This window comes from Mastomys coucha, chromosome X (assembly GCF_008632895.1).
Source record: "Mastomys coucha isolate ucsf_1 chromosome X, UCSF_Mcou_1, whole genome shotgun sequence".
Classification (NCBI taxonomy): Eukaryota; Metazoa; Chordata; class Mammalia; order Rodentia; family Muridae; genus Mastomys; species Mastomys coucha.
In genome coordinates this window covers 61,253,094-61,260,812 of record NC_045030.1, presented here as the reverse complement: position 1 = coordinate 61,260,812, position 7,719 = coordinate 61,253,094, and positions in this window count along the sequence as shown.

Here is a 7,719-nt window from a genome sequence, read left to right as displayed (position 1 = left end):
CCTATGTAATGCTAGTGTCCAGTGTGGAACACTTCCCCTATGTAATGCTAGTGTCCAGTGTGGCACACCTCCCCTATGTAATGCTAGTGTCCAGTGTGGAACACTTCCCCTATGTAATGCTAGTGTCCAGTGTGGAACACTTCCATTATGTGATGCTAGTGTCTGGTGTGGCACACATCCCTTATGTGTTCCTAGTGTCCAGTGTGGAACACCTCCCTTATGTGACGCTAGTGTCTGGTGTGGCACACTTCCCCTATGTAACGCTAGTGTCTGGTGTGGAACACCTCCCTTATGTAATGCTAGTGTCTGGTGTGGCACACATCCCTTATGTGATGCTAGTGTCTGGTGTGGCACACATCCCTTATGTGTTCCTAGTGTCCAGTGTGGAACACCTCCCTTATGTGACGCTAGTGTCTGGTGTGGCACACTTCCCCTATGTAATGCTGGTGTTTGGTGTGGAACACCTCCCTTATGTAATGCTAGTGTCTGGTGTGGAACACCTCCCTTATGTGTTGACTGCACTATTTTTATTGAACATGGTCTTCTGCAAAGCTCATAAAAATATTGCCAAACAAGCTACCATTGTTATCCCATTTCACAGATGAAGAAAATCTGATCAAAATGTAATACACAGAGCAGTTTGGTTAACTGAGCTAGTGCAGAACCAGATCTGTGTGGTTCAACTTTCCCCTTGCCTCCCTTGCAAACTGTATTTTCAGCATCAAGCAAATACCATAAGGAGTTCTGGGTCTTATAGGTTATAGTCCATATTCATTCATGAGAGGATGTAACACTGATTCCAAGGACATAAACCTTGCTCCAAAATTTCTGCTTCTCCTTTTGTCAGGATTGTCTCCAGAGCACACCTCTAATTTGTTCAGGCAAATTTGTGTCCTTAGTGGAGAGACATAGCTCATTTCTAAATCCAAAATATTCATTGCCAAGCATGATCAACCACCTTACTCACCAGTGTGGGCTCTAATGACTTCTAGCTGTTTGTTCAAATATAGCCTGTTCTCAGAGGACAGAGATTTGTCACCACTAAGAAGATTCAAGGGAACATGCAACAGGCTCTGAATACAATTTAACAATTGAGTTTCTCCCTCCACCCCAACACCTAGCATCTGGCAGCAAGGAATCAAAAAGTCCCTCTCTGGGCTAGAAAACAAACAAACTTCGCCCTGAAAAATCTCTCTGAATGTAATGACCAGCCATAAAATATTTGCATTCTCCAGCAGATTTCCCTAGATCCTAGAAGGGAAATCAATAGAAACCAGTTGCTACTTGGCCTTTTATTTGGAGTGGCCAGAATCCAACTGGCCTCCAAGGAGTTGTTCACAGTGAAACAGGAAATAAACTACTTTTCACCACAATACTCCTTGGAACTATTTCTCCAGCAGTAAGTTAATTGCCAGCATAAAATTCTATTCCTATTCTCTGCACTAGACGTCTATGAGAAGAAAGAGCAAGCTCCTTTGCCAGGTGGTCTCTTGGAGATAATGGGCACTGGCAAACCAACTGCCAGTTGGTTTTCCTTGCTACCTCTTTTAAATGCATATTTCAAGCTGTCTTTCCTGCTCCTCCTGATAAAACATTCTAGAATTTTTTTATTGCCCAGGAAGTAATCATCTCAACATAAGCTGGCTGTACCGAACCGCATCGCTGAGGAAGAAATATGTTCTTTGGTTCAATTACCTTCATGCAAATAGCACATCACAGTAATTTAATACTTCCATTAAGTGGCAAACATTTTGCATTTGAGTGTCACGATGGACTTTAAAAGGAATTGTTATTTGGGGACTGGGTATACTGTAGCAAGCTAACAGCCCTGGGCCAAACAAAGGGACTCTTAGAATGCTGTTCTTGGGCAGGGGGGAAAGGTAAAGGTAGGAAGGACTTCAAATGACTTGAACAAGGGATGACCAAACTATGACTAGCCCAAGAGCAGCTGTGACAGAGACACAAAAGGCATTCTGAGTGGGACTGATGCTCTAATTGAATTTCATCTTCTACCTGTGGATTATGTTCTTCCTTTGAAATGCCTGGGAGCACTGTAATTAGCAAGCAATGGAGAAAGGGGTTTTCATGATCTTGTTTTAAAATAATATAAATAGTGCACTGAACAATTTATCCAAAGCATCAGTGGAGTCTATTATTTGCCCTAAGATTCCATTGGAAATCTCATCCAGAACTATACAAGGCAGTTTATGGGATCCTCCAGGGGTTTTTGAACCTTTCTGCCATCTTTCTCTTTTCATCTTTCTCTCTCAGCCTTTCCCATTCCTCTCCATCTTCTGATAGCTCTCTCAAGTAACTCTTACAGAGCTCAGAAAGCCACTCAAGGGTGCAGCTCAGGAACAACTTAACTGTCTCAGCCCTGCATTTAACCCTATAAGATAAAAGACTCAAGGGAAGCGTCTGGGCACACGTTGAAGGATCTGACATAAAAAGATCATCCTACAGTAAACATGTCTGCAAGATTCTCACGAACAAATACAATTCATATCCTTGCATGACCTGGAAGTGGTTGATTTCTTCCCTGGGGTTGTTTGTACCAGAATTAAAGCACAGTAAAGGACACATTGTTTTGTCTGGGCTTGTGAATGTGTAAGCCTCCCAGCACTTATATTTAGTCCTTCTCCTTCTCCAGTCCACTTCTATCATTCTGCAAGAGGACAAATTGTCTGGCATGCAAGCTGAGCACAAGATAATGCTCAGATTTGGTTTTTTTTTGTGTGTGTGTGTGAGGTGGTGAAGTGTTGTAATAAGTGTTGCTACAAAGCAGGCTTCATAAACATCACCTGTACTTGCTGCACATTCGCCCCATGAATAGGATCCATCTACATCAGGAAATGGTTGGGAGATGCTAACAGGGCATTATGACACCCCCCTCTCCCATTGTGACTTTGCTTTCCTTGCCATAAGCTATAACACCTAAGGGATTTTTCTTCTTCTGCCACGTGGTTTTCCTCCATAGAAATTTCTGTCTTGAGTATTCTCCTAGCCACCTTCAGGTGAAGAGGTAGAACTCTCAACTCCTCCTAAACCATGCCTGCCTAGATGCTGCCATGCTCCCACTTTGATGATACTGGACTGAACCTCTGAGCCTATAAGCCAGCCCCAAGTAAATATTGTCCTTTCAAGAGCTGCCTCAGTCACAGTGTCTGTTCATAGCAGTAAAATCCTAAGACGGAAGTTGGTACCAGGGACTGTGGTATTGCTGTGATAGGCCTGACCATGATTTTGGTTGTAAGAATGTGGACTTTGGGACTTTGGATTTGGACATTAGTGGAGTGCTTAAAGTCAGGGTTAATGGGTTTTACTAGTAGGAATATGCAAGACTTTGTTGTTGAGAGTAATTTGAACTGTGCAGACCCAGCCTAAGAGGTTTCAATGGAAAAGAATTTCAGTATGTGTCCTAGAGACTTTTTTTTGGTATTTTGGTGAAGACTGTGGCTGCTTTTGCCCTTGTCTGAAGAGACTATGCAAGGCTAAGGTAAAGAGATTTATATTAAGTGCACTGACAAAGGAAGTTTCAAAAAGCCCAGTAGATACTTTATGTTTTGAACAAGCATAGCAAGCTTAGAAAGAAAAAATATAAAATATATGGTATTAAAGGGGCACTGGGATGTGAAATGGAGCTGAATCCTGTGTTCAAGGATATTAAATTGAATGAAAGGAGTGGTGAACTTGGGGTGAAATCTCACCCAGCTAAATTCAGTTTCAGGCACAGTAGTGCAAGCCCAGGAGGGGCCAAGGCAAGCAGATTTCAGAGTTCAAGGCCACCCTGGTACAGAGCAAGTTCCAAATAGAGAAAAATTAAATTCAGGCATGGTGGCCCACACCTTTAATCCCAGTGCTTAGGAGACAAGCACGCAGATCTCTGAGTTCAAATTCAGTCTACAGAGCAAGTTCCGGGATAACCAAGCTTAGGCAGAGAGTAAATCCATTGAAAACAGAAAGCTGGTAATAACAGAATAGAACGAGGGGGCTATTTTCCAGCCCCAGCAAGCAGCAGAACTTAGCAGCTTCAGTCATTTGGCTCTGGCTTTAGAGTCAAGAGGAGGGGACTACTGGGACTATTGATGCTGGTTAGCTGGAGCTAAGGAATTAGCAGTAATTAAGAAGAGACCAGCATCACTGAGGTAAATTCTGGGAAGTGTTTTCTGAGAGCACAAAGAAGCCGTGTTCCAGAGAGAGCCAAGATTGTACCTCATGCTGCAGCTGGTTAATGTAAGAGTCACCCAGGTGGTAGTGGTTTTGAAGGCATGAAGGGGTCATGAAGAGCAGCTGAGGCTTGGCACAGTGAAAGGCCATGCAAGGCCATTGGTGAAGGTGCAGCCTCAGTTGTAGTTGATGGCTCAGGACTGAAGGGGTTATGCAATGGAGTTGAGGCTTGGCACCATGAAGAGATCTTATGAGAGGCTATTGGTGAAGCATAACTGCAGTGGAAGACCCCAGTGTATTGGAGATGCCAGTACCATGGGATGATCACCAAGAACAGCAGCAGCAATGGAGTAGAGTCAACCAGAGCCTAGAATGCTACAGAGGGCAGAGCTGGAGAAGTGACACAAGTCCTTTGGAGGAGCCCAGAAGATCATGTGTAGATCCCAGACACTGGAACAAGAAGCTATGAAGTTGAAGTTGCCTTAGAGACCCCAAGATGTTAAAGATGCCAGAGCTGTGGGATACCTGCTAAGGAAAGTTGCGAATAGGGAATAGAACCAGCCCAGGAAAAAGAAGTTTGTTACAGTCAACAAAGATGAAAAAGGAGTTGGAGATCTGAAGACCACTTTGACATCACACACAGAGATGCAGAGTTTGGAGTTTGCCCAGCTGGCTTCCTGTCTTGCTTTAGGTATTATAGTTAAGTAATTGGATGAATTTCAGAAGTGACTTTGAACTTTGGGCTTCTAACATTATTGAAACTGTTATAGACTATGGGGACATTTGACATTGGACTAAATGTTTTAGCAATATTCTATGGCTAGTTATGGTCTCTATGTATTTGAACAGTTCTATGGGGGCCAAGGACTAGAATGTAATGCTTTCAATATATTTGGCCCAAGAAGTGGCACAATTTGGAAGTGTGGCCTTGAAATAGGTGTGTCACTGTGGGTATAGACTTTAAGACCCTCATCCTAGGTGCCTGGAAATCAGTATTCTAGGAGCCTTCAGATGAAGATGTAAAAATCTCAGCTCCTCCTGCACAAGGCCTGCCTGGATACTGCCATGTTCCTACCTTGATGATAAGGGACTGAACCTCTAAATATGTAAGCCAGCCTCAATTAAATGTTGTCTTTATAAGAAAAACAAATTAATTTCAGTCTAACGGTGAGTGGGTTTCTTGGTGGGGTGTATGGTAAATCAACCTGATAATGAATTCATGACGTCCTTGGCTCTCTGGAGGCAATCATCTCCAGAGAAAACATCTTCTATTTGTCATTTTCTTCAGCATGGCATGTTGTCAGCCACACGTGAATTGAGGACCATGTCCCTCTCAAAGGCTGATTTGGAGCTGCTGAAGATGGAAGAAGCATTAGACTTGATTAAAAGCAATTTCGAGACCAGAAGCATTTTTCCTGCATATCTCTTCAAAATGTCACATACGCTTTTCAACATCAAATGACATCTCAAACCTTTTAGCAGTTTCTAAGTAAAGTCCTAAAAGGTACTTTTAAAGCCTCTTCTAGCACTCTCAGATGTGGTTAGACAAGGTCTTCTGCTTTTAGGACAACAGAGAACTCTTCGCCATTTAGACCACATGTTCCTCCAGTTCAAAATCCTATGTTGATATTGATGCAAACTCCCTATATCTTCAGAATAGCAGTCTACCTATAGGGTTATAGAAGTAATGGTGACAAGAATGTCCCTGAAATGGCTTCTAAGATCATGTATAAGTTGAAAGTTTAATGATTGTAAGACAAACCAGAAATCCATTCTTATCCTGTGAGTTATTTAGAATCACTAGCAAGTATTGTTCAGAAAGGTCAATCCAAGAGTCCCACTCTTATCACAGATTAGAGAGGTCTCCATTAGCCTCAGGCCATTGCTAAGACCACTGTTCATTGTTGATTCATCAAGCATTTCTCTCTTCACTTGCCCAGAAGACATTTAACTACATATTGATGACAAAAATTACGGATCAAATGAAGCCCTCCATTTGGCATTTTTCCTTCTCTTATTTGTGAGACAGTCCCAGATGCCTTATAGACCAGTACAAGCAACTTGCTGCTACAGTAAACAGTCATTCTCTTATGCTAACATGCCTTCACCCACCCTGAACAGCTGATTGGACTGAATGATCATGGAGACAGGCACAGAGAAAGGGAAAAGGAATGGGGTGACTTAGCTTATCACCACATTGCAGTTATGGTGTAAAAAACATGCACAACTTAGTCCAATCTCTTGGAATAGCAATATTGATACCCATTCAACTCCAAATATTAATTCAAATGAAAAACAAGAACAATTATTTCTCCTATTCTTCAAGAAAATGATGTGGTTTTTTGTTTTTAAACACTGAAACTGCTTTTCTATCATCTGGAGAAAGAAGGCTGACTTTGGTTTGGTCTCCACACTAACTCCCTGGGATGCTTGTCCACATCACCTGGATTCATATCCAGTTTCTTCTCTTTCTCGTTGCACCAACCAAAGGTAAGTCACTTTATCTATTTGATGTTTTTCAGCCAGTTGAACAGAGAAAGTTGTAGTGCCCTTTGTACGAGGCTACTGAGATATTAAATAATCAAATTGAGAAAATAGTAGGCCAAAGGGACCCCACATTGCATACACATTCTAAAACATTTTGTAAATTTGAGGTGGTCTGGATACAACATAAAGACATATAAGGTTGTATTGTTGCTAAGAGAATCTGTCAGATCTCAAAGTGCTACTCAAACTAAAAAAGGCACATCTGATTTTACAGAATATATATGGTATGTAGGAATAAATATAGCTTGATGTATATTCCTGCCTTTAAGCATGTGTCATACATGTGGTACCTATTCTAAAAACAGTATTCATTAACTCACAACCCCACACCAACTAGGTAAAGAAAAAGTGTTAACAAAGTCTTTAGATACAGATTTCATCTTACTCTCCAGGCACCAAACGCCTCCAGTTTGACATGTAGACTTCTGAATGTAGCTTCCCAGGAGGAAAGTAGAACTTTACCAACAAGTACAAGTCAAGTAGAGAGGAAGATGATGGAGAATGTCTACTACCTACAAAATACCAACTCATAGCTACTTAGCTGTTGGCCATTCAATTCCCATATCCCATCTGAGAATGGAGCTGCTTTTGCCTCTCATGGGGCTCACAGATGCAGACTAAGCAACTTCATCCCAGCTATTCTTCATACAAGTATTTATGCCTAATTCCAGTACCAATAACCAAATAATGACTTGTCAGTGGATAATCTTAAACACACTGTGTATACGACAAAGATTTCAGAAATATACTAACTTATATTTGTATTATAGTCTCATGAAGTACTTTGCTGTATATTGTTCCATGTTTTTCTTCCCAACAACTCCGAGACAAGAAAGCTGAGATTGCTGCTACTCTCTTCTTTCTCTAAGTGATGGCAATACTACACATTTTGCCTTGTCTAGGACCAGGCCTGGAACCCCCAACTTGCTCACAAATACTGCCATGTTAATATTTGTTCCATCACTAAAAAAGAAAGGAGTTGTAGTCAGTGTACGTGATAAGAGA